General features: G+C 34.8%; 1 long non-coding RNA gene across 1 annotated transcript; it reads left to right on the forward strand.

The window, feature by feature from the left end:
* Positions 1-18,149: 18,149 nt before the first annotated feature.
* Positions 18,150-21,412, forward strand: LOC113275091. Its single transcript, XR_003323417.1, has 3 exons — positions 18,150-19,760; positions 19,886-19,978; positions 21,216-21,412. It is a non-coding gene; the product is annotated as an uncharacterized LOC113275091 (long non-coding RNA).
* The last annotated feature ends 6,406 nt before the right edge of the window (positions 21,413-27,818 follow it).

A 27,818-nucleotide genomic window follows, 5' to 3' on the forward strand; every position in this document is an offset into this window, starting at 1 on the left:
TATTCACAATAAGAAGATGTAACAGTCACCATAGGTAGGGTAAAATGGCACTTCAACCTGATGTCCTACACCACCAAGTTCCGGATGTTACCTTTTGGGAGCAGGCATAAAATAATTATACTCAAGAATTTATTAATGTACATTTAAAGAACTAGAGTGATCATACAAAGTAGGGTTGTTGTCATTAAAAATACAGTAAGAGTGTACCTTGGTATCCAAAAATAATTTTAGATGACCAGAGCTCTAGAAATGACATTTGAACTCAGTGTAAGTATTCTTATTTTGCTTTACATGTTCTTAAATTATTGTTCTTCCATTTAATTAAAACTAGTTCATGTTTGTATTTAGTTGAAGAGAAACTTTAAATAAGATATTATTTTTCGGAAAGCCGGTAGATCATTCTTATTATACGAATGTTTAAGCATGAAAGACGCATTTGCGGAGCTTAACCCAAAAGTTACACCCGACAATCCTCCAGAAGATGGAGCCAACGATTAAGAGAACTGATGGTTTAGAATTAATAATTAAGTAATGTGCTTAGAATTTAAAACCTTTTCAAAAAGTGTACCATCTCTTACTTAAATTTTCATGAATACATAAATAAAATATGTTACATCCTAATATAAGCATTCGTCACTAATGTAATGCAAAAGATTTTCTTTCAAGAATTCATCATGCTTAAATTCCTTGCTTGTCTCTTCATAATGTTCTAACCTAGATGCAATTTTCTGAAAAATTAAAGGAAAAAATATGTTAAATGTGTTTAGTTCAAATATAACGTAAAGATTAATCATCCAATTTGTACAGATACTAACGCGTTCTTCATACGCAATCCTGGGATTGAGTAGGTTAACTTCAACCAAAATCACGATAAAAAAATTCACCTCCATGTTGATGCAACTTGAAAACGTCGGGTACCAAAATACACCACCAACTTTTTCTTAAGCAACTTGTATGGACTAAATTCGAAATACAATTCCGAGAGTTCAACTTAATGAATCTCAATCAAGGAATTATACGAAGATCTTATATATCTTTCTCCAACAATCAGAAAGTTTACAGAAGCAAGTCTGTGAACCTGATTATGTGTGAGTGTACTTGGATGATTCCAAAGATCAATATCCAAGAATAAATCAAGTCGTATCCAATTTGATTGATTAACGTACAACCTGTGATATTTCAATTATAAAGATAAACAATATAATGCGGAAAAAGAAATAACACAGACACCAGAATTTTGTTAACGAGGAAACCGCAAATGCAGAAAAACCCCGGGACCTAGTCTAGATTTGAACATTAAACTGTATTAAGCCGCTACATACACTAGCCTACTATCAAAACTTCGGACTGGAATATAATTGAGACCGAATTAAACCGTCACATCAATTCAGTTACATTCGTGCTCCTTACGCCTCTTGAATCCCAGCAGGTTTCCGCGCAATTGATTCCCTAAGCTAACGTCCTTTATATCCTAAGAGTTTCTTCATATCAATTGAAGACTTTAAACCAATCTGCCTCCCACAGATAAGCCTATTTGTGATTTCCGTTCTGATCAAAGATCAAGGTGAGGCAAGAAATCGATTTCAATAGACAAAGTCTAGCAAACCTCAAAATCCGTTGTTATGACTCCCGAAGAGCAGCCTAGATTATTATTCACCTCACAAGTCAAAACTTGTGGAATCAAAAAGTATGAGATGAAGATGCTTTGTGATTTATATCTATCTTATTTGAGTGAGAAACTCAACAATCAAAAGATCAGGATACTCGAACTATCAAGATAAAGATAGTTGGTGAAAAAGCAGGGGTACAACAACCACACCCAATATTTTGTTCGGTAATCTGAATAGACAAACTCTAATATACTTTCAAGAGAATCAACTAGACAGTCAGACCCAATCTAGATAAAAGTATATCAAAGAGTTTTATATATTCTCTATCTCTCAATTCAATCTGCAATCAGCAAATAGGAATTTGCGAGCCCGATTGAATATAGAAGAAGTAACTTGAACGGTACCAAAGACCAATGTTCAAGGATTAATCAATTTCAATCAACAACCAAGGATTGGATTTACCAATTGATCGATTCAACGCACAACCTGTGATATTTCAATTATATAATAAAATATAATACGGAAAATAAATATCACAGACACCAGAATTTTGTTAACGAGGGAAACCGCAAATGCAGAAAAACCCAGGGACCTAGTCCAACTTTGAACACCATACTGTATTAAGCCGATACAGACACTAGCCTACTACCAATGAACTTCGTACTGGAATGTAGTTGAACCCTAATCAATCTCACACTGATTCAAGGTACAGTTGCGCTCCTCATGTCTATAATCCCAGCAGGATACTACGCACTTGATTCCCTTAGCTGATCTCACCCACAACCAAGAGTTGCTGTGACCCAAAGTCGAATACTTGATAAACAAATCTGTCTCACACAGAAAAGTCTATTGGAATAGATAAATTTGTCTCCCACAGAAATACGTACGAGTTTTGTTCTGTATTTTGATAAATCAAGATGTACAGGAACCAATTGATAAACCTGACTTATATTCCCGAAAAACAGCCTAGTATTATCAATCACCTCACAATAATCTTAATCGTATGGTAGCGAAACAAGATATTGTGGAATCACAAACGATGAGACGAAGATGTTTGTGACTACTTTAAATCTTACCTATCAGAGATAAATCTCAAGCAAATCTTAGCAAAGATAATACTCAATCACGATAGAAAAAGTAAGATCAGAACACGCAACTACAGAGATAATAGTTGGGTCTGCCTTCACAATCCCAAAGAAGTCTTTAAGTCGTTAACCTACAGGGTTTCGTGAAAAACCTAAGGTTAAAGGAGAATCGACTCTAGCTTATACAACTAGTATCACAAAGGAGGTGTGGGGATTAGGTTTCCCAGTTGCTAGAGTTCTCCTTTATATAGTTTTCAAATCAGGGTTTGCAATCTAAGTTTCCTTGATAACAAAGCATTCAATATTCACCGTTAGATGAAAACCTGATTAGGTTCAAGTTAATATCTTTCAACCATTAGATCGAACTTAGCTTGTTATGCACAAATGAAATGTACCTTCATTTAGGTTTAAGTAACCGTCCCTAAACGTGTACACCATGTTAGCTTAACAGTAGTTAACCGAGGTTAGCTATCAACCTTATTCATCTTAACCATAACTAGTTCTAATGACTCAAATGAAACTAGTTAAAGAGTTGTTCAATTGCTATATTCTCATAGAAGTATACAAGAACACAATTGAATAAAAATCAGTTTGATTCACTCGAATCAATTCATGAACATTATAGCCACGGTTTGCAAAGAATGCATTCCTTAATATTTAAATGTATTAGTTCATGACACAACCGATTTTAGAACTTTAACCACTCAAGTATGCAAACGGGTACGCATACCTAATTAGCTGGTTTGAGTTTGGTTTCTCCAAGATGCTAACGGGTACGCACACCTTAGTACACTTCCAAAACCCAGCAGAAATTCCCGGACCTATAACTTACGCAAGTATGCAGATCGGTATTGTACTTGGTACATGGAATTTCACAACTACAAGTACGCATACGGGTATGCATACTCTAGTTCTGGTCATGGATCACATACATGAAAGCATGCACACTATGTTCATAATCCGATAATTTTAAACTCTATTTCAATCTTTAAACTTTCTTAGCAGAGGATGACAATAGCCGTTTTCACACACTATTAGTATCAAAGAAATTTTCAAGTTATTGAAATAATCATAACGAAACATTCCAAGTCTAAACCAAATGATTGTATCACACAAACCATGTAAGATGTTACTCGGCGATTTTCACATGATCATATTTTGACTTTCGTCAAGAATATAAGATGAACTTGGTTGAAGCGAAAGCTTACCAACACATATTTCGAGAAATATGTAAGCGAGATAAACTCAGCTCGAAATCTCAAATGTGCGTAATTGACAACTATATAGTAATACGACTTTTGTCTCAATATAGGAGATAGAGTAGAAATAGACTTTCCAAGTGATAGATGAGTTTTAGTCTCCACATACCTTTTGTTGATGAAGTTCCACAAGATCTCCTTATTAGTTCTTCATCTTCAATTGATGAACGCTGTGAAGTCTAATGCTCTACTACACAATCTATCTTAGTCCGAGACATCACTATAAGTAGACTAGAAATCAAGACTTACAGTTTTGATCACTAATATTGACAAACAAGCTTGAGATAGCAACGCTTGCGAGTTCGACCGAGCAGTACTCTAATAATCACCCCCTTTGTCAATTTTAGTGACAAAACTATCAATACATATATGGATTACAAAATAAATAAACTTTGTAGCTTCTCATCCAAATGCTTGATCTCCTTGTTTCTTCAACATTACTCGAAATCTTCGTCACTTCCAAGTACTCCAATGATTCTAAATGTGTTCAACTCAGCATCATAGTTGTTTAAGATCCATAGAAATAACAATGAGAAAACAATTTCTCTCAATCATTGTTATACAATGTCATAATATCATTACATAGCATCAAAGTTCAATTGTATCACAACTTTGACAACAATACTATGGTGATATGTATCACTCCCCCTTAGTCAATACTTCATCTCACAATGAAAACTACTCTCCCCTTACATAATGATCCGTAAACCATATGTATTTGTAGTGTGAACTACACATTAATTCTCCACCTTTTTATCAATATAAATTGGCAAAGGTACGAAAACTAGTGGGATCCTCATGAAATTTTCATAGAGATACTTCATGTCCAAAATAGAACAACATACCAACTTGTTTCGATGATTTCACATAGTCGAAACTTAGTGTATTCATCAAGGAGTTTATAAAGATACAAGATAACTCCCACAATATTCCATAGCCGCACTCCCCACAAATATTTGGCAATTAAGCACAAGTTCAATTAAGAACTCTCCCCTATAAAATGTGATTCCCGAAAGAACAACAAGAGCGACCTTACTTTTACCAGAAAAGAAGGATTTTTGTAAGGACCCTCAAGCTCGTTAACGCTATTAGACCGGTCAAGAGTCGATCTAGCGATAATCAAGAGACATATTAGCCGATAAGGACTCGATTAGTTTAACACGAACGTTAATTAATAAAAATTAATCTAACAACGATTTAGATATGAAACTAGTATCGTTAGATAGATCTCGAAAAGTTATGCGGAATGGAATACTCGAATGTGTCAATCGGATTCCAGACGAAGAAGATTTATCAATTTGTTTTCAGAGGATAAAATGGTCATTTCGTTGATGGACTTATGGTATCCCAAGCTGTTGCGTGACCCAGAGGTTTTTGTTCAGCCTTATCCCCAGATCTAGAAGATAACTCTTGTTTCTCTTTATCTTCATTCTTCTTCTTTCTTTTCTTTTCTTCTTCTTTCATTTTTTTCTTTCGTTTTCTTCTTCTTTTCTTCCTGTTCTCGCCGGTGAGAGATTTATGAGATTAAGGTGATAATTGATTGAGGAAATTAAGTGATGAGGTTGTGTAGATGATGAAAGAACTGATGTTGTTATCGATTAAGCCCAGGGAGAAGAATAAATTGATGTTTTCTATATGTGAAGTTAGGGTTTCAAAATGAATTGTTCTGAGAAGATGTTGAGGATGAAATTGAAGGTTTGGGAGAAAGATTGGAGATGGGTTTGTCATGAATTTGGTTATGGCTAAATGATTGCTTGAAATTATTAGTCAAGGTTCGAGAATTGGTAAATTGAAGTTGTTTGAATATTAGTGTTAATAAATTGTAGAAGATGAAGTTATTGGTTTAGGGGATTGAATTAAGGAAGGGTTTAATGGACCTGAAGATTTTAATTTATGTTTTGAGAATTAAATTACAGTTTAGTTAAGAACTGGTGGTGATGGAATATTTTGGTGTTGGATGAACTGATTTGAGGAGTTGTTGTTAGTCTTGAGGTGAATTGCTGAACCGAGTCAAGTGAAGAAGGAATCGAGTTCAATTGCCTGAGTAACACATATTAAGGTAATTGTTCTTGTAATAAAGATTAGTTCAATTTCAGTTTTGAGTTATAAGTTTCTCCATGAGTTGTGAATGAAATTTGTTATGGTTTGAGCTTTATTATTGTGGAATATGGGATGGACAGAATTAGATGTATGTCTAGGAGATCGATTGAGTGATGATGATGTTGTTATAATTATTATGAATTTATCAATAAGCTGGGACTGAAATGGTTAGTGGTATTGAACTGAGATGGGTGAAAGAATGTTGTAGTTGTAGGAAATCCTACACTACACCCCTTATATGATTTCATTAACATTCAACTCATTTTAGATTAACAATCTTAATTTTATTGATGAATCTTTGAACAATCTTACAAGAAAAGATAAAGGAATCAAGAATAACCACTGATCTAGATTTTCTCTCTCCTATTTACTTGCTTCTCACTCCGAAAAAGATCTCTCCCCTTCTTTTACAACTGAACGACTATTTATAGGGAAGTACATAGTGGATGACAGCTAATCTGTCCTTTATTTTCGGATCTGGCTTGCGAAATTCTCGCAACCTTACAAATGTTAATCTCGCAAACTCTCTTATTTTCGCAGAACCATCACATTTTTCTCATGATTTTAGCTGACGTCGTTTATTATGTCATTTCTGAAATTGTTCTGTGACGCTGTTATGTTGTGTTGTTGATAATTTCGCTGAGGCATTATTGTTGCGAGATTTTGATCCTACATCTTGCCTCTTCTCATACCTTCTCTGCGAAGTAGAGAATGATGTGAGAAATATCGCAATTGTCCATCTCTTCATATTCTGCATTTATCACACGTATCCTTTCTTCCATTTATTTCTTGACACGTCTTCTGTAACCGCTGATTTTCAACCGCTCACATCTTTTTGCATTAATGGTGTTTATTTCTTCGAGTAAAAAAAAATCTTCTTTATATATTCTTCTTACTCTTCTTTCCATTTTCTTTTTACTTTCTCTTCTCTTTTTACTTTCTCATCTCTGCAACTTTTTTGCTCTTCCGTAAGTTCTTCTACTGTAATTCTTCCCTCTTCAATCTTCTTACTTTTTATTCATTACCATACTCTATATTCAGATATGCCTCCAAGTGGCCACAAACATGAGAAAAACTTAAAAGACGTCCAAAAAGATCTTGCTGAGAAAGGTTTCACACTTTCTACCATTCCTGGTGAAAGTGCCAAGTCAATTCTTTCTATCAAACTTTTCTCTGATAAATATTGTGATGATCAATCAATCATAATTTCGCTCGGTCAAATTCTCGCAGGTCTCCCCATTCCTCTTTATGACCCAGATATTCCTCTGTTCTATGAAATTCTCGCTCACTCGGGATTTTCATGAGCTATCTTTCAATTGAGTGGGGATTGCATCCGTCTGATGCTAGAGTTCGCTAACCATGGTGCTGGTAAAGGATCTCTGTACTCCAAAGAACTTAGGGATCCTAAATTCGCATACTTGGAGATAATTGCTGGGAAATACACAGTAGCGAGTTTCTTTGAAAATTATGAATTGATCTCCATGAAGAAAGAGAATACCCGCTGGGGTATTCGTTTGAAAAGGAAAGATAACATTGATGAAGTTAGAATACTCATGCAAGACATTGATTGGCATTCTGGTAAGAACACAACTCCTCGCCAATCCAAAGATGATAAATGGTGTGTTTTTCCCTTGATGCTAAAAAGACCTTACATTGCTGGGGCAAATGTTCTTCTTGAGAATCTCGCTACCTATCAACCTTGGGTATTCTCTTGGCCCGAGAAGGAGAAAGAGGTATATTTCTTCCAGTTTCGCTCACTTTACATTTCTTTATTTATCTTTATTCTTTTGTTCGCTGATTCTTGCGAAATTCTACAGATCCAGAAACTGAAAGATAGCTATCACAGGACTGGGAAGGCTAGTACCTTGTTAGCTCTTCGCTCATACACAGATGAGGTAAGAAATATTCTCTTATGATTTTAAACAGTATACTGTTGCCTCTATTTCTTATTTCTATATGTGTGTGAAGATTATTGTTGAAATAGAAGAGCCTGCCAATGTTGCGAAGACTGGAGATAAAGGAAAAGGTGCTCTTCGCAGGGAAAAACCAACTGCTCCTCCTTCAAAGAAGAGAAAAATACGTTCTTCCTCTCCTTCAAATATTCCTTCTCATGAAAATTCCGAGAGTGATGAGGATAATGATGACCTTGCTGCAAATGAAGATTCTCCATCTGAATCTTCTATGGGTAAGCTCTCTGGCCTATTTTCTGATTCTTTGAAAGGAATAGCAAATAGTCAATTCGCTAATACCTGGAAAGTTCTCGCTATAATTTGCGATGTTCCTTTATTGGATGGTGATAATTCTCTTCGTGGAGTTTCTAGATCAGTGACTCCCAATTTCCTGCATTCTCTTAATAGTCTGGTATGCTTTCATCCTTTTACTTCTTCATTATTGTAACTCAAATTATCTTTCTATTTTAATACTTTTTATATTTTCTCGCGGGCTGGAAAAGCTTCTTTCGCTGTTGCCTCAGATCCGGAGAGGAGACGCGAAATTCTTGAAAAGAAAAATCTTCAATTTCGTACAAAGAATGAGGAACTGGAAGCTGTAATCAAATGTCTTCGCGAGAAGAACAAACAACTAGAAATTGATTCTTCTTCGTATAAGAACAAAATCTCTAGTCTTCAGCAAGCTAATAATCAACTCTATGGTATGTTACTTTTCTCCTTTTCCTTCATTCATGCATCCTGTTGTTTTATCTTATTTAATTGATCATTTTTGCAGACATTTATGGTCTTTCTGATGAAGCTACCATTCTTCGTTCATTTCCTAATGCCTTGGATAATGATACCCTTCTTGAGCGTCTTAATAAATCTTTAAATAGTTTCTAAAATGATAAAATTTCATCTTTTTCTCTGAAATGAACTAAGATCCAAATTTCGCCTCTTAGAAATTGACCATAGATCTAGTTTAGGCTTAGCCAACCGATTTAAGCGTCTTCTTCTTAATTCTAAAGAGAAAATCAATGAGTTGAGAACTAAAATTAGCGGTCTCATAGATGATAAGGATCGCATCTCTGATCAAGGTGCTAAGGCGAAATTCCAAGAGACCCTTCTTGAAGTTCAACTTGAACGATATGAAGCTAACCGCAAGAACATCGAGCTCTGCGAAAGAGAAAACCTAATTCGTTCTCGTCTTCTTATAAGTAATGAGGATGAATTTGCTTGGGCTGCGAAAATCTTAGACGATGCCAGAAAAGATTTAGGTGTAAATGTTAGTCTCCAAGTTGAGCATACAACCTTGATTAGAGATATGATTTCTGACAGAGAAGGTTATTAACTGTTCTTCTTTACTAATATTTTGTTTCTTATGAATTTTCGTCAAGTTATTAATTGATTGCCTTTTGCTCGCAGATTCTGAAAGTAGATATCGTGAAAAGATTGAGGAACTTGAAGATGAAAAAGAGGAACTCGCAAATAATCTTTCTTCTCGCAACGATAAGTATTCTAGATTAAAGAATCAAATCAAGATCACTGTTGCGAACTTTAAGAATGATGCTATGCATTTTCGCAATCAAACTATCCAAATAGTTTGTGATGACCATAGTATTCCTCATTCTGATTATCCTTGTCTCTTGGAGGAGATCCCAAAGAATATTCCCAGTCTGATTATTTCTGATAGCGAAGCTGATGATGAAGAATCTGATGGTGATGAAGGTTCTGATGGAGATGAAAGTTCTGATGCAGGCGAATAAGGGAACAAGTCTGATGAAGATGATGAAGGATCAACTAAGAAGTAGTCTTTCTTTCTTTCTTTGATCTTCTGTAATACTTGTACATTTATTCATTCTTTCTGTATATTTGTGCATTCTTTTGGTTCCCCATATTCCTTAATATATGAGTTTCTTTCATTTTTACCTGCATTCATTAAAACAATTCTTCCTTGCAATACAGTTAATCAATATAATCATTAATTTTTGAATTTTTATGTGAATCTATCATATGGAGACAAATAACATTTTCTAATTTCATTCATTCCCATACTTGCCTCTGTTATTTGTATCCAAATGAGAGATTTTGCAGATTTTTCTTATTTTGTGCTTCAACTTCGCAGTTATTTATGTATAATTTCGCAATCTTATGCGAAGTGAATTTTGATTCTTTTCAAAATCTCATTCCTGTGTGGTCTTATTTTGCCTTCCTAATTAAAGGTCTTATTATGCCACCTCTTGTCATTGCGACAAAATCGCAGGACGTTCTTGCACTTTCATGCAAAAACCCATTGATCTTGCCTTAACTTTTTCTTTTGTATTATGGCCTCTTCAGGAATGTTGCGACAATATGACAGGCCTAAATATTCTTGCGAAAATAAAGCCCCATGACATTGTCGTCTTGCGACGAAATCGCAGGACGTCTTCGCACTTTCATGCGAAAACCCATTGATGTCGTCTTATCTTTTTCTTTTGTATTATTGCCTCTTCAGGATTGTCGCAAAAATATGACAAGCCTTAATACCCTTGCGAGTAAAAAGCCTCATGACATTTGCGTCTTAAGACATTTATCAACTCCCTAATGGAGGGTGCCGCCCTTATCTTCCCCCTGGTTGCTCCTTCAAGGAGGCGTACCTCTACCATACAAGGTTATCTCCTCCTATCCGGTCTTAACAAAAAACAGTTTTTTTCGCAGCCTCTTATCCCTTTTACCTATAGGATTTATGGTTACGAGACTGCACCCTAATTGCGGTTTTCTTCGGGACGAGTGCAGTATAAGCCAAGACTTTTCAAGAATGGCAAGGTACGCTTCAAACGCCCCTGGAACTCTTGACTCAACCGTGTACCTCGGCGCCTTGATCAGATTCTGTACTCCTTGGGAGAGTCCTTATTACCTTAGTCGCCCAACCTAAGTCATATGCTTAAGCTGAGAATCCAAGGTGCCTCTCCCGGATGGGCTTTATTGACCCCAAATCTCCATGACTTAGGTTCCGGTGGCGGTGTAGCCTTTCCCTGAGCCATGCAACAGGTACCCCCTTATATGACGTACTTTAGGTCTTATATTTGCCTCTTGCGAAATTGTATTCGCGAACTAGGGTGTACGCCATAAAGGTTTTCCCCTTTCTCTTTTGTCATTGTTCTCTGATTGTCTTTTGTAAAATTTATTATCTCTGCGAGATTCTCGCACATCATCATATCGTATTTGCATTTCGCAATCTCAATTTTGTCATTCAATAAAATGTATTTTTGAGAATTTTACTTATTGCGAGAGTGTCGCAACAAATTAATCATTCATAAATTTCTTATTTTTATTACCTTTGCCATCCTCTGCTTCTTTGTTATTTTCTGCTATTGCTTCCTTGGTAGTGGTATGTTCATCATTTTTTATTCTGAGCTAGCATTAGTTTCGCAACATATCTTCTTCTTTTCGTTCGATTGCATCCACCATCAATTTCTCACTTTTTTGTGTCTCTTTGGTTTTTTGTCGCCAACTTTCCTTCTTGTTTGCTCTTCCTTCGCAGGATTCCACCTCAGTTTCGTAACACCTCTTTCCTTTAACCCAATCTCCCTTTATGATTCCTACATCGCTGGGGTGAGGAAATTTGATGCACTGGTGGAAAGTTGAAGCTACACCTAGAATACCATGTAGCCAAGGTCAACCAATTAATGCATTGTGGGGTGATTCTACATCAACGACACATAATAGGATTTCAGAAGATATTCCCTTCAATGGAATTCGCATAGTAACCTCCCCTTTAGGCTTGTTGGCAGTACCATTAAAACCATATATCTTATATGTTGATGGTATAAGATCATCATCTCTTCCTCCCATAGTTTTATAAGTATGATAAAATAAGATGTTCACAGAGCTTCCATTATCGATTAGAATCTTATTAATTACCCATGAATCTTCAGCTTCATCATCCTCATCTTCTTTCGGTTTTGGATTAATTTCTCATTTTACTACCAATGGATTATCATGTACCTCTTCACCTTCGGGGATTTCTTCTGCAGTAAAAGAAATAATCTGTTTTTGCCATTCCTCTAGTGGCGAGATTTTCGCAATATTCATAATTTCTCTTCCATCATTATCTCTTGCGAACACTCTACTTAAAACATTGTCATGAAAATCTTCAATTGTCTTGTATGAATGTATGATAGAGTGACAGAATATATTCTTTGCTTTTGCACCAACTTCTATGAAGAATGTTTCCTTCTTTTTCATCATGTTTACTTTGTGATGCTCTGGTGGTGGTGGAAATGGTTGAGATTGTCAGTTCCTTACCAAAAAGTGGTTTAGTTTTCCTTGATCTATCATTCTCAGAATAATTCTTTTTACATTTCTGCAATCATTTTTGGTATGTCCATGAAAATGATGATAAGAACAAAACTCATGACTTCTGTGATTTGGAGGTGGTTCCGTTCCCATGTTCCATGGTGTTGGTATATTCTCCATCAAAATTATAGCTTCCCATATTTTCTCCATACTTGCATTTAGAGGTGGCATCTTGATTTCTTCCCATACTACCTTGTGACCTCCTTGTCCTCTATTATAGTTTTGTCTTTGACCTCCATAAGTTTCTTGTGGCTGATCGAGTCTTTGAATTTTGTTATTTCCACCACGATTGTAGAAATTTATTTATCTTTCATACTCCTCTTGATCCCGGCTTCTCATAGCCACCAGTTTCTGTTGATTGTTACCTGTCACCTTCTCTTGTTGTACTAGCGAAGTGTTCGCCACTGTGTTTATTAGTTTGGGTAATAAGATTGCATTCGCTGTTTGTGAACTGGTGTTCGCAACTGGGTATGATTCCATTTCATTTTGCCTTTCTTCTAGAGCAATATATTCTTCTTGAAGTTCTCGCAATTCAGTCATTGTGATCATATTCTTGACTCTGAAAATTTGGATATACAATAGGTTGGTTGCAAACATAGCATTGATAAATGATAAGATAAGATATCTCTCATCCACACGGCCAGCCATTTCGCTACACATAGTCCTCCATCTTTTAGTTAGGTGCTTCAAACTTTCTCCAATCCTTTGTTTTAATCCAAACACATCTTCAATACCAGGTCGCAAATAATTATTACTTATATATGCCCCAGGAATGTAGTCTGCAAATGATTGAAGGATGTTATTGTATTCTTTGGTAGACCTTCGAACCATTTTAACGCTTCCCCTGTTAAGCTGGATGCAAAATATTTGCATAATACGGCATCATGATTTTCCCATTGCAACATACACCTCACATAGGCTTTAATGTGTTGAATTGCACAAGTTGTTCCGTCAAAAATGCTGGTTAATGCGGGCAAATTGCATTTCGGAGGTATTCCTCCTAGTTGTACTTCCCTTGTAAATGGAGTTTTCGCATCTTCTTCTATAGCTTCATCCAATTGTCTTCTGCCTACTTCTCCTCTATTATTTAGCATTCCTCTCATTTCTTCTAATTCTTTCAAGATTTGTTTATTTACACCTGAATTTTGATCCATTGTTCTTTTTAATTTCGCCTCCCTTCTTCTGCGTTCATGTCTTTCTTCTCTCGCGAAATTTTGCATTTCTTCTACATTATCCTCATCTCGTCTTGTTCTGCGAGTCTCTTCTTCATCTCTATCTTGAATTCGCATATGATGATGTCTCTCATTTTCCCCTTCATGATTTTTTTCATTTCTTATTAATTCTATTCGCTGTCTTTCAGCCATCCTCTGTACTCTATCGTACTCTTCATTGATATTACCGTTATTCCGGTTTTGTGTACGCCTTTTTTCTCGATTGTCGTGATTGTTCTGGCGAATTGTCTCCTGAAGCTCTTGTTCTTCCATTTCCGCTCTCAATCTTTCACGTTCGCAAATTAAACGTGCTTGTTCAGCATAATGTCTTTCAATTTCTTCTTCAATTGTTTGTTGATTTCTTTGAGTTTCTCTCTCATGTAAAATTCTCATTCCTTCCTCTCGATTCCCTTCGCCATCTTGATCATTTCTTCCCTGACGTTGTCCATTCTCTTGATTTCTACCATTTTTCCTATCATCAAAAGTTTCATTTTGTGGAACATAACGATCATCAGTTCTTTCTCTATTTTCGCGATATTCTTCATTGGGATTTGATATTTCTTCTTGAATATTGTTTCCAGCATTAGTTGTGGGTGAGTTTCGCCTCATCTCTCTTCTAGTCGATCTTGAATATGATTTTGTAATACTTCTCGATCTTCTACTTTGTAGTCTCATATTTTCCATCCTCAATTCGTGATTTTGCCTTGTTAAATTTGCACGTTCTTCTGCCTCAGCTCTTCTTTCTTCATGTATTCTTCGTCTCAACGTTTCTAACGCTCCAATTTCCTCATCTCCATGAATTATTCCTTTATCTGCCTCCTGATTTCTCTCTACCTGTCTATGGTTTTTGGTTTGCTGCTCTTCTTCTACTTCTTCCGCGGAATTTGATTGCCAAGTGTGTATACTCACCCTATCATAATCTATATTCCTTCCTTATACTAGTGTTTGTTGAACTGGTGGTTGAATTTGATTTTCTCCATTATTTCTCATTCTAGTAGATTCTCTCATTTCACTTCTTTCTCTTCCAGCAATTCTCTTGCTTCTTCTAACAGTAGTTGGTTGTTCTGATGCATTTCTTCTTCTAGCCATTTCTTCAATGTTAACGAATTGCAAGAAATTATGTAAAATTCTTAATCAATCACTCCAAATCTTCACAAACCTCAACATTAATCTTCAATTTTTTATAGAATAATCTTCAATGTTTCCCTGTTTATAGCGCCATTATGTAGTTGCAGGAAATCCTACACTACACCCCTTATATGATTTCATTAACATTCAACTCATTTTAGATTAACAATCTTAATTTTATTGATGAATCTTTGAAAAATCTTACAAGAAAAGATAAAGGAATCAAGAATAACCACTGCTTTAGATTTTCTCTCTCCTATTTACTTGCTTCTCACTCCGAAAAAAATCACTCCCCTTCCTTTACAACTGAACGACTATTTATAGGGAAGTACATAGAGGATGACAGCTAATCTGTCCTTTATTTTCGGATATGGCTTGCGACATTCTCGCAACCTCACAAATTTTTATCTCACAAACTCTCTTATTTTCGCAAAACCATCACACTTTTCTCATGATTTTAGCTGACGTCGTTTATTATGTCATTTCTGAAATTGTTCTGTGACGCTATTATGTTGTGTTGTTGATAATTTCGCTGAGGCATTATTGTTGCGAGATTCTGATCCTACAAATGTCATTGCTTAGCTGCAGTTATAAAGATTGGGAAGTGCAAATAAATTGAATATGATCTCAGCTGAACTGTTACAGGTGGTGGTGAGTTATGAGTAACAGGGCTTTAGAAATGGAACTATTAGTGTTGTATTCATTGGTGCAGGGCCAGCTGGAGTTGCAGTTATTGGAGTCTTGGGGTGCAGGTGTAAACGGGAATGGATGTGGTGGTGGTTGTGTATGGTTGTGTAACAGTTAGTAGTGCAAGTAGTGGTTGTATGTGCTGGGAAGAACTGAGAATAGTTATGTTGATTTGTAGTGAACTGATGAAGTGAAATGATTGGATGTAGTTGCAGGTGGCATGATTTGTAATCATGGATGAATTATACTACTGGCATAGCAAGGTGTTGTGTGTATTGGAGGCTGTATGGATGTGTAGTTGATATTACTCTGTCTTGCAGATGAGTTGGTAGATGCTGGGATTGTGACAAAGAAACTGAAGTAGATGAGGTGATGTTGGGTTGGTTAAGATGTCTGCGAAACCGTAGAGTGAGTTAGCAGTCATGATATTGGGAGAGGTGGAGTATTTGAACTGGTGGGAACTTAGATTGGAGTTATGAGTGAGATGTACTGTTGATACAATTGGGTATTGGTGTGTGCTGAGTTGGGAGAGTAGAAATGATGTGGGAATGGTGATTGTAGAATCACAGTTGAATAGTCTCCTTGAAAGCCTGTAGCTACTGCGATTGCAGGTAAACCTAGCTTGTAATTGTAAATGAAGTTTGAAGTTTATTTAAAAATAATTGATTTTTACTTTGCCTTGTGAAATTCTGTCAATAGATGTGTTTTAGTGGTGATTGTGTTGAACTGAACTCAGGTTGTATGAGATGTTATATGACTAAAGGTTTAGAAAGAGAGTTAGACGAATGTGTTGAGATGATCTGGTATTGCTTAAGAGCTGCGATTGAAGGTAAACTTAGTTTGCACTTATTATTGGAATTCAATTTCGTTTAAAAATGAATATATAACTTTGGTTTGCTATAATTGAAATGGTTATGAAGTAGATTTAAAATGAAGTCTGTAATTTGAGTTTAGGCTTGTTAGTATCCTTGTCAGTCTAGCTGACTTACCTGACTCAGACCATCTGACTGAGTCGAGTTAACCTTGTAACTTGAGTTGAATCGGTTTGACTCAGACTTGACCATTTGACCAGGACCTTGACTGTTAGTTGACCTGCGACCGTTAGTTTGTCTGTTAGTTGACCCAGAAGGACCAGGCCTTAGTAAGGAGATCGTTTGTTGGGCTTGGGCTTATAGTTAGTTTTTATTTTGATGTGTTGGACCATTGTGGTCTAAATTAACCTTTTGATTCTTCTACAAGGTTGTAGATATTCATAAGACTTACCTATAGACTATAAAATAAAAAGACTCAACTTGTTAGTAATTTTGTAACGAAATTATTTGTAGTCTAATAGATGACCCATTAAATCTTTAAAACAAAACAGATATACATGAAGTAGTAATAATAGTATTCGGATGTAATAGTAGATTAAAAGAAAATAAATTTGTATATTAATAGGATACTTTACATTAATAGAAATCTAAAGACTATTAAGATATAGTATAATTTTATGCAGACTCAAATTTATATCATATTAAACTATTGACGCCAATATCTAATAAGATATAATATAAATATCCAATATGAATAAATAAAATCTATGGTATCATCTTTACATGAATGTAGAATTATATTTAGAAGATTAAGGCTAAGCGTACCAACTGAACTAGCAACTTAAGATGAGAATAATAACACAATTGGTAATAGTATTCGAGTTAAAATTATAACAGATAATATTTGGAAAAATTTATATGTGGTATTATTGTGAAGTTAAAATTATCAAATTGTTATAAATTGAAGTAAAATCGAATTGGGATTACTTATAATGTAAAATAAATAAATTCAGATCATTAAATTGTTTAAAATGATGTAAACTATTTTTATATTTTATGAAGTAAATTTATCAGACGTACACCAGAGACGATAAAGTTTAGAGACTAATTAATTTTAATAAATTTATATTTTGTTAATCCAATACTGGGGAATAGTGAAGGTTGTGTTTTCTCTGTTCGTAGGAAAGCATTGTTGGGATTGGCCAACCTTGACAGGGCAACTGCATTCAGAGATGACCGATCATAGAAGTTTGGTATAATACTTTAGGAAAATGATAGATATAAATTTACTTAGAAAGATTCGTAGGAGTCTTCCTTGTAACTAGAGACGAGTATATCATAAAATAGAAATTAGTGTAAGGGTCTTAGAGACTAAAACTTATAGTTTCCGTTATATAAATTAGTGTAAGAAATTTAGACTTCCCTATTCGATAGAACTTAAATCAGTATAGTTGAAACTAGATCCACAAATTTTAAGTATAGAAAGCCATATAGGTTTGTGCTTTGTCTTATGTTGATTGCGCTTAGACAACATATATGATTATTCTATAAGGTGGGGAGTTTGAAGATTAGAAGGTGGTTCTATTTTCGAGGATGAAAATGTATAAGGTGCGGAGAATGTAAGGACCCTCAAGCTCGTCAACGCTATTAGACCGGTCAAGAGTCGATCTAGCGATAATCAAGAGACGTATTAGCCGATAAGGACTTGATTAGTTTAACACAGACGTTAATTAATAGAAATTAATATAACAACGGTTTAGATATGAAACTAGTATTGTTAGATGGATCTCGAAAAGTTATGCGGAATGGAATACTCGAACGTGTCAATCAGATACCGGACGAAGAAGATTTATCAATTTGTTTTCAAAGGATAAAATGGTCATTTCGGTGATGGACTCAAGGCAGCCCACGCTGTTGGGTGACCCAGAGGTTTTTGGTCGGCCTTATCCCCAGATCTAGAAAATAACTCTTGTTTCTCTTTATCTTCATTCTTCTTCCTTCTTTTCTTTTCTTTTCTTTTCTTTTTCTTTCATCTTTTTCTTTCGTTTTCTTCTTCTCTTCTTCCTGTTCTCGTCGGTGAGAGATTTATGAGATTAAGGTGAGAATTGATTGAGGAAATTAGGTGATGAGGTTGTGTAGATGATGAAGGAACTGATATTGTTGTCGATTAAGCCCAGGGAGAAGAAGAAATTGATGTTTTCCGTATGAGAAGTTAGGGTTTCATAAAAACTTGTTCTGACAAGATGTTGAGGATGAAATTGAAGGTTTGGGAGAAAGATTGGAGATGGGTTTGTCATGAATTTGGCTACGGCTAAATGATTGCTTGAAATTATTAGTCAAGGTTCGAGAATTGGTAAATTGAAGTTGTTTTGAAGATTAGTGTTAATAAATTGTAGAAGATGAAGTTATTGATTTAGGGGATTGAATTAATGACGGGTTTTATGGACTTGAAGAGTTTAATTTATGTTTTGAGAATTAAATTACAGTTTAGTTGAGAACTGGTGGTGATGATGGAACATTTTGGTGTTGGATGAACTGATTTGAGGAGTTGTTGTTAGTCTTGAGGTGAATTGCTGAACCGAGTCAAATGAAGAAGGAATTGAGTTCAATTGCCTGAGTAACACATATTAAGGTAATTGTTCTCGTAATAAAGATTAGTTCAATTTCAGTTTTGAGTTATAAGTTTCTCCATGAGTTGTGAATGAAATTTGTTATGGTTTGAGCTTTATTATTGTGGAATATGGGATGGACAGAATTAGATGTATGTCTAGGAGATCGATTGAGTGATGATGATGTTGTTATAGTTATTATGAATTTATCAATAAGATGGGATTGAAATGGTTAGTGGTATTGAACTGAGATGGGTGAAAGAAGGTCATTGCTTAGCTGCAGTTGTAAAGATTTGGAAGTGCAAATAAATTGAATATGATCTCAGCTGAACTGTTGCAGGTGGTGGTTTGTTATGAGTAACAGGGCTTTAGAAATGGAACTACTAGTGTTGCATTCACTGGTGCAGGGCCAGCTGGAGTTGCAGTTATTGGAGTCTTGGGGTGCAGGTGTTAACGGGAATGGATGTGGTGGTGGCTGTGTATGATTGTGTTACAGTTAGTGGTGCAAGTAGTGGTTGTATGTGCTGGGAAGAACTGAGAATAATTATGTTGATTTGTAGTAAACAGAGGAAGTGAAATGATTGGATGTAGTTGCAGGTGGTATGATTTGTAATCATGGATGAATTATACTACTGGCATAGCAAGGTGTTGTGTGTATTGGAGGTTGTATGGATGTGTAGTTTATATTACTCTGTCTTGCAGATGAGTTGGTAGATGCTGGGATTGTGACAGTGGAACTGAAGTAGATGAGGTGATGTTGGGTTGGTTAATATGTCTGCGAATCCGTAGAGTGAGTTAGCAGTCATGATATTGGGAGAGGTGGAGTATTTGAACTGGTGGCGACTTAGATTGGAGTTATGAGTGAGACGTACTGTTGATACAATTGGGTATTGGTGTGTGTTGAGTTGGGAAAGTAGAAATGATGTGGGAATGGTGATTGTAGAATCACAGTTGAATAGTCTCCTTGAAAGCCCGTAGCTACTGCGATTGCAGGTAAACCTAGCTTGTAATTGTAAATGAAGTTTGAAGTTTATTTAAAAATAATTGATTTGTACTTTGGCTTCTGAAGTTCTGTCAATAGATGTGTTTTAGTGGTGATTGTGTTGAACTGAACTCAGGTTGTATGAGAAGTTATATGACTGAAGGCTTAGAAAGAGAGTTAGACGAATGTGTTGAGATGATCTGGTATTGCTTAAGAGCTGCGATTGAAGGTAAACTTAGTTTGCACTTGTTATTGGAATTCAAGTTCGTTTAAAAATGAATATATAACTTTGGTTTGGTAGAATTGAAATGGTTATGAAGTAGATTTAAAATGAAGTCTGGAATTTGAGTTTAGGCTTGTTAGTATCCTTGTCAGTCTAGCTGACTTACCTGACTCAGACCATCTGACTGAGTCGAGTTAACCTTGTAACTTGAATTGAATCGGTTTGACTCAGACTGGACCATTTGACCAGGACCTTGACTTGACTTGAACGTTGACTGTTGGTTGACCTGCGACCGTTAGTTTGACCGTTTGTTGACCCAGAAGGACCAGGCCTTAGTAAGGAGATGGTTTGTTGGGCTTGGGCTTATAGTTAGTTTTTATTTTGATGTGTTGGACTATTGTGGTCTAAATTAACCTTTGGATTCTTCTACAAGGTTGTAGATATTCATAAGACTTACCTATAGACTATAGAACCAATCTAATTGAATTAGTAAATCTTAGATTTGCTAAAGATAGATAAATAAAAGATATGGAACCATAAGTGGACTTAGAATAATTAGATAAACTCGTATGAATTATGTTATGAGCCTTGTGTGAGTCTTTTTGGCTAAATTCTTAGAGTGCTTGTATGATTAACAATTGGTTATTAACAACGATCGATTCGAAAGATGAACTAGTGGATTGTGGATTTCGAGGTAGGCGTGGCTTGTCATAAAAAGAGGTGGGAATACATTTGACTCTTTTGTAACCATTATTGTCGATTTTACAAAAGTTTTGCTTAACAAACTCATGCATTGTCTGTCAGTGCACCCATGCTATATTTAAATTGTATTATGATAATTCTGTTGATTCTGTGAATCTTTCCACGATTTGGAAAGGACTTGTAATGTTTTGTTTGTCATTATGAATTGTTATGAGAAATGAGAATTTCCACTTGTGGTATATAGGATATGCTCCTTCACATTTATATCTACATGAATTCAACTTTTATTGCTTAGAGTGGGTCATCATGGTCTTGGTGGTATCAATAGCTAATGAGTGTGGTTAACACGAATATTATACATTGTTTGAAGAAGGAGTTTGTCCATATACATGTTCGTTTATTTCAGTGACTTGATTACTTTTTAATGTTTGGGAAAACATTATTGCTTTCCAAATCTTTCTTATGATTACTTTAAAGTTAAATGTTATTCCTATTGGGCACCCCTTTTAGGGATGATGTGCTCACCCATTCCCACTTTCAGTTTCAGAGACAGATCAGAGTTGCGCAGCGAAAGCTTTGAGGAGTTGATTACGTTATTTAGATTGCTTCCGCTATGTTTATTTTGTGTTTATATTCATTTGTAAATCAACTAACTATTGAATATGTATCATTTGAGAGAAGTTATATATATATATATATATATCAGAGTGGGACTAGTTTTGGGTTAAGTTTTTGTAGCAGATTTCTAAATTGAATGTTTAAGTAAATGTTTTAGATTCTTAGTGCCTCTTTATTTAGTTAATCTCTTGGATTATTCAGCTGCTAGCTTTGGGGACGCTGCAGTGTTGGTATCAGAGCTCACAATTAGATCTTATAGGGGAAATAGTAAAAATATCCAGTGCCAGTTAGTGAACTAGATTAGTTTAGAACTGGGTTGGGTTGTGAGATAAATCTTAATCACTAAAAGCTATCAATAATTAAAAGATTTATTTGATTGGTTGATTTGTATGTTTGTTTGATTGTTTGTGTATGTAATGTAGTAAAAAATTGTAGGGTACACCGGTAAATTTAGCTAATAAGGTTAGGGAATAATCAGACTAAGAAGTATGAACACGTACATAATCCAATACTAGAAAAATAGTGAGATTAACACCATTGATTAAGCTTGAAAGTCATATAGAAATTTATTGCGCACCTTGACTTATACGTAGGGTCAACAATTTATGATCACATAAATGTTAGTAATATTGTTGGGACTTAATAATACTTGTCAGAGTAGTTAGAATAATAGTTCAACCATCGTTGTTAATAATAAAAAGATGATAATAATAGTTATAAATGAATATATAAATAATAGTTATATATATATTTATATATATATATATATATATATATTTAATAAAGTAGTGTTAGCATCCTCAATTAGTATCATCTTGAACTTAAGTTAACAAAAATCTCATTAAAGATATATAACGATAAAATAATAATTATGAGTAAATAGTTATGGGAATTTGATAGTGCTTATTTACGATTAAGTTTTATAAATTAAACTAATTACAAATTAGAGATATATGTTTTGCGTCTAAACCAAATAGTTAATATAATACTTGTTAGGCGTTAGACGTAAGAAGGTGAGGATATGATGCATAAATAAAAAGACTCAACTTGTTACTAATTTTGTAACGAAATTATTTGTAGTTTAATAGATGACCCATTAAATCTTTAAAAAAACACAGATATACATGAAGTAGTAATAATAATATTCGGATGTAATAGTAGATTAAAAAGAAAATAAATTTGTATATTAATAGGATACTTTACATTAATAGAAATCTAAAGACTATTAAGATATAGTATAATTTTATGAAGACTCAAATTTATATCATATTAAATCTGACGCCAATATTTAATAAGATATAATATATATATCCAATATGAATAAATAAAATCTATGGTATCATCTTTACATGAATGTAGAATTATATATAGAAGATTAAAGCTAAGCGTACCAACTGAACTAGCAACTTAAGATGAGAATAATAACACAATTGGTAATAGTATTCGAGTTAAAATTATAACAGATAATATTTGGAAAAATTTATATGTGGTATTATTGTGAAGTTAAAATTATCAAATTGTTATAAATTGAAGTAAAATCGAATTGGGATTACTTATAATGTAAAATAAATAAATTCAGATCATTAAATTGTTTAAAATGATGTAAACTATTTTTATATTTTATGAAGTAAATTTATCAGACATACACCAGCGACGATAAAGTTTAGAGACTAACTAATTTTAATAAATTTATATTTTCTTAATCCAACACTGGGGAATAGTGAAGGTTGTGTTTTCTCTGTTCGTAGGAAAGCATTGTTGGGATTGGCCAACCTTGACAGGGCAACTGCATTCAGAGATATAATCCTTTAGGAAACTGATAGATATAAATTTACTTAGAAAGATTCGTAGGAGTCTTCCTTGTAACTAGAGACGAGTATATCATAAAATAGAAATTAGTGTAAGGGTCTTAGAGACTAAAACTTATAGGTTCCGTTATATAAATTAGTGTAAGAAATTTAGACTTCCTTATTCGATAGAACTTAAATCAGTATAGTTGAAACTAGATCCACAAATTTTAAGTATAGAAAGCCATATAGGTTTGTGCTTTGTCTTATGTTGATTGCGCTTAGACAACAGATAGGATCATTCTATAAGGTGGGGAGTTTGAAGATTAGAAGGTGGTTCGATTTTCGAGGATGAAAATGTATAAGGTGGGGAGAATGTAAGGACCCTCAAGCTCGTCAACGCTATTAGACCGGTCAAGAGTCGATCTAGCGATAATCAAGAGACGTATTAGCCGATAAGGACTTGATTAGTTTAACACAGACGTTAATTAATATAAATTAATATAACAATGATTTAGATATGAAACTAGTATCGTTAGATAGATCTCGAAAAGTTATGCGGAATGGAATACTCGAACGTGTCAATCGGATACCGGACGAAAAAGATTTATCAATTTGTTTTCAGAGGATAAAATGGTCATTTCGTTGATGGACTTATGGCAGCCCACGCTGTTGGGTGACCCAGAGGTTTTTGGTCGGCCTTATCCCCAGATCTAGAAAATAACTCTTGTTTCTCTTTATCTTCATTTTTCTTCTTTCTTTTCTTTTCTTTTCTTTTCTTTTCTTCTTCTTTCATCTTTTTCTTTCGTTTTCTTCTTCTCTTCTTCCTGTTCTCGCCGGTGAGAGATTTATGAGATTAAGGTGAGAATTGATTGAGGAAATTAAGTGATGAGGTTGTGTAGATGACGAAGGAACTGATATTGTTGTCGATTAAGCCCAGGGAGAAGAAGAAATTGATGTTTTCCGTTTGAGAAGTTAGGGTTTCATAAAAAATTGTTCTGAGAAGATGTTGAGGATGAAATTGAAGGTTTGAGAGAAAGATTGGAGATGGGTTTGTCATGAATTTGGCTACGGCTAAATGATTGCTTGAAATTATTAGTCAAGGTTCGAGAATTGGTAAATTGAAGTTGTTTTGAAGATTAGTGTTGATAAATTGTAGAAGATGAAGTTATTGATTTAGGGGATTGAATTAAGGACGGGTTTTATGGACTTGAAGAGTTTAATTTATGTTTTGAGAATTAAATTAGAGTTTAGTTTAGAACTGGTGGTGATGATGGAACATTTTGGTGTTGGATGAACTGATTTGAGGAGTTGTTGTTAGTCTTGAGGTGAATTGCTGAACCGAGTCAAATGAAGAAGGAATTGAGTTCAATTGCCTGAGTAACACATTTTAAGGTAATTGTTCTTGTAATAAAGATTAGTTGAATTTCAGTTTTGAGTTATAAGTTTCTCCATGAGTTTTGAATGAAATTTGTTATGGTCTGAGCTTTATTATTGTGGAATATGGGATGGACAGAATTAGATGTATGTCTAGGAGATCGATTGAGTGATGATGATGTTGTTATAGTTATTATGAATTTATCAATAAGCTGGGATTGAAATGGTTAGTGGTATTGAACTGAGATGGGTGAAAGAAGGTCACTGCTTAGCTGCAGTTGTAAATATTTGGAAGTGCAAATAAATTGAATATGATTTCAGCTGAACTGTTGCAGGTGGTGGTTTGTTATGAGTAACAGGGCTTTAGAAATGGAACTATTAGTGTTGCATTCACTGGTGCAGGGCCAGCTGGAGTTGCAGTTATTGGAGTCTTGGGGTGCATGTGTTAACGGGAATGGATGTGGTGGTGGTTGTGTATGATTGCGTTACAGTTAGTGGTGCAAGTAGTGGTTGTATGTGCTGAGAAGAACTGAGAATAGTTATGTTGATTTGTAGTGAACTGAGGAAGTTAAATGATTGGATGTAGTTGCAGGTGGTATGATTTGTAATCATGGATGAATTATATTGCTGGCATAACAAGGTGTTATTGGGTATTGGAGGTTGTACGGATGTGTAGTTGAGATTACTCTGTCTTGCAGATAAGTTGGTAGATGCTGGGATTGTGACAGCGGAACTGAAGTAGATGAGGTGATGTTGGGTTGGTTAAGATGTCTGCAAATCCGTAGAGTGAGTTAGCAGTCATGATATTGGGAGAGGTAGAGTATTTGAACTGGTGGGGACTTAGATTGGAGTTATGAATGAGATGTATTGTTGATACAATTGGGTATTGGTGTCTGTTGAGTTGGGAGAGTAGAAATGATGTGGGAATGGTGATTGTAGAATCACAGTTGAATAGACTCCTTGAAAGCTCGTAGCTACTGCGATTGCAGGTAAACCTAGCTTGTAATTGTAAATGAAGTTTGAAGTTTATTTAAAAATAATTGATTTGTACTTTGGCTTCTGAAGTTCTGTCAATAGATGTGTTTTAGTGGTGATTGTGTTGAACTGAACTCAGGTTGTATGAGAAGTTATATGACTGAAGGCTTAGAAAGAGAGTTAGACGAATGTGTTGAGATGATCTGGTATTGCTTAAGAGCTGCGATTGAAGGTAAACTTAGTTTGCACTTGTTATTGGAATTCAAGTTCGTTTAAAAATGAATATATAACTTTGGTTTGGTAGAATTGAAATGGTTATGAAGTAGATTTAAAATGAAGTCTGGAATTTGAGTTTAGGCTTGTTAGTATCCTTGTCAGTCTAGCTGACTTACCTGACTCAGACCATCTGACTGAGTCGAGTTAACCTTGTAACTTGAATTGAATCGGTTTGACTCAGACTGGACCATTTGACCAGGACCTTGACTTGACTTGAGCGTTGACTGTTAGTTGACCTGCGACCGTTAGTTTGACTGTTTGTTGACCCAGAAGGACCAGGCCTTAGTAAGGAGATGGTTTGTTGGGCTTGGGATTATAGTTAGTTTCTATTTTGATATGTTGGACCATTGTGGTCTGAATTAACCTTTGGATTCTTCTACAAGGTTGTAGATATTCATAAGACTTACCTATAAACTATAGAACCAATCTAATTGAATTAGTAAACCTTAGATTTGCTAAAGATAGATAAATAAAAGATATGGAGCCATAATTGGACTTAGAATCATTAGATAAACTTGTATGCATTATGTTATGAGCCTTGTGTGAGCCTCTTTGGCTAAACTCTTAGAGTGCTTGTATGATTAACAGTTAGTTATTAACAACGATCGATTCGAAAGATGAACTAGTGGATTGTGGATCTCGAGGTAGGCGTGGTCTGTCATCAAAAGAGGTGGGAATACATTTGACTCTTTTGTAACCATTATTGTTGCTTTTACAAAAGTTTATGCTTAACAAACTCATGCATTGTCTGTCAGTGCACCCATGCTATGTTTAAATTATATTATGATAATTCTGTTGATTCATTGAATCTTTCCACGATTTGGAAAGGACTTGTAATGTTTTGTTTGTCATTATGAATTGTTTTGGGAAATGAGAATTTCCACTTGTGGTATATAGGATACGCTCCTTCACATTTATATCTACATGAATTCAGCTTTTATTGCTTAGAGTGGGTCATCATGGTCTTGGTGATATCAATAGCTAATGAGTGTGGTTAGCACGAATATTATACATTGTTTGAAGAAGGAGTTTGTCCATATACATGTTCGTTTATTTCAGTGACTTGGTCACTTTTTAATGTTTGGGAAAACATTATTGCTTCCCAAATCTTGCTTATGATTACTTTTAAGTTAAATGTTATTCCTACTGGCCACCCCTTTTAGGGATGATGTGCTCACCCATTCCCACTTTCGGTTTCAGAGACAAATCAGAGTTGCGCAGCGAAAGCTTCGAGGAGCTGATTACGTTATTTAGATTGCTTCCGTTATGTTTATTTTGTGTTTATATTCATTTGTAAATCAACTAACTATTGAATATGTATCATTTCAGAGAAGTTATATATATATCAGAGTGGGGCTAGTTTTGGGTTAAGTTTTTGTAGCAGATTTCTAAATTGAATGTTTAAGTAAATGATTTAGATTCTTAGTGCCTCTATTTAGTTAATCTCTTGGATTAGTCAGCTGCTAGCTTTGGGGGCGCTACAATTTTTTTGGACGTTAACAAATCACATGATACATGAATTTGTATCCAAAAATCTCAATTGAATTAACCACAAGGAAAATGATCAATTCAATTGGTCATGCTCGACAGAAGAGAACTTACGGAGCAACAAAGTACATACACAAAGATGTGGATCAGGGAAAGACCAATACTGCGGAATAAATAAAGATTCATTCTATTTTTCATCACTATTTGCACAATGACATATAATAGACTTAATCTTTGTGAACAAAAGTTCATCCTTTCTTCCATCAATATTTGCATAATGATATAAAAGGCTTAACTTTTGTAGTCAAAAGTTCATTCTATCTTTTATCAATACTTTCATACCGACATATAATGGAGTTAACTTTTGAACAAATATAGGATAGTCAAGGTTCACGGACGTAAACAACATATCCCATAACAATTTCCAAAATATAAAACCATAAAGATAGATACTGCAAAAATCATCTTCCAAATCAAATTTATAATTTAAATAAATAAATCTAAAAACATTGCAAGATGAAAAACGTTGGCAATAGCTATGTGTACTCATAATAATGGCTATTCCAAACCCTAGTTATCCTTCTTAAAAACACAAGAATAAATTCTCATAAGAAGTTTCCTAG

This window comes from Papaver somniferum, chromosome 4 (genome assembly GCF_003573695.1).
Source record: "Papaver somniferum cultivar HN1 chromosome 4, ASM357369v1, whole genome shotgun sequence".
Lineage (NCBI taxonomy): Eukaryota > Viridiplantae > Streptophyta > Magnoliopsida > Ranunculales > Papaveraceae > Papaver > Papaver somniferum.